Source organism: Phalaenopsis equestris, unplaced genomic scaffold, assembly GCF_001263595.1.
Source record: "Phalaenopsis equestris unplaced genomic scaffold, ASM126359v1 Scaffold233019, whole genome shotgun sequence".
Lineage (NCBI taxonomy): Eukaryota > Viridiplantae > Streptophyta > Magnoliopsida > Asparagales > Orchidaceae > Phalaenopsis > Phalaenopsis equestris.
The window spans coordinates 4,759-6,000 of NW_018250975.1; positions in this window are offsets into that span (position 1 = coordinate 4,759).

Below are 1,242 nucleotides of genomic sequence, written 5' to 3' on the forward strand. Positions count from 1 at the left end.
AATGGCGGCTGGGATTACCTCTGCTCTGCTAGGGTTTCTGCAAGATGGGTGGTGCAAGTGTTGAAGGTGTAGTTGTTTTCAAGATTTGCTGGACAAATTTTCCTGTTTGTTGTGTCTTGAAGTGATCTTTTGTCTCTTCCCTATATTAGATAGCTCCGCTTTGATGTTTTGAGAGGTTGCCTCCCTTTAAAGGCCCTCTTTTTCCTCATTGTAATTGGTTTCCTTTATTTTAATGAATTAGAGCTTGGCTCCTTATAAAGAATATATATATATATATATATACATATATAAAGGAAAAGAGCAACTAAGGCTCCTTACATGTTAATAAAGAACCAAATGGGGATTACAAGAGTTGGAGAGATATACCCTCCCAAAAGCTGAAAATTAAATAGGGAACACATGATGCTCATGTATCTGTATGGACACATAAACAAAAATTACACACAAGGATCAGCAGTAAAGCCTAAAACTATGTAACTCAATACCTTCCCTCAAAGGATCTACCTCCCATAGCAGTTGCATACATTTGATATAGGGGAGTGCCAAATTGTCACCAATCAGCAGGTGTCATCCCAACAAAAATATGTTCAATATTTCTACCCTGGGAGGCAAGCCAATGAGCTGGACAATTACCCTCTCTAGGAATATAATTGATATTGGTCATATATCTGGGTTGTAGGGCAACTAACAGATTATTCCATTTGGTTAAATTCCAAGGGGGGTTTCATCATGAAGAAGGATTTTAATACAATTAGTAGAATCTGTTTCTATAATCAAAGGACCCATATGGCAGTAACAAGCAATTCTGATAGCCCAGTAGATAGCTATAAATTTAGCCTCCATAGCATTCATTGCCACAGTAGGAGTAGTGAAATACACAATGGGAGAACCATGAGAGTTCCTGAAGATTCCCCCAATACCAGTCGACCATTTAAGAAGCTGCCATCAGTGTTGAACTTCAACCAACCAGTAGAGGGAGGGCTCCAGAGGATTAGTTGGAAAGACTGAAAAAGAGGGGTATTGTTTCCTGGAGTCTAGTGCTTTATAACATTATGGAAATGATGAAACTTGATCAATTTCTGAATATAAGAGATACAATTAATAATCACAGATGAAACTTCTCAGCAAATTTGCTGTGGTTTTTGTACATCCATATGAACCAAGCCACAATACTGGGTATCACCCAAAGGTTTTTGTTATGCCATTCTTCCAAGCTAGTAGAGAATTTAAGCCAGTTTACAT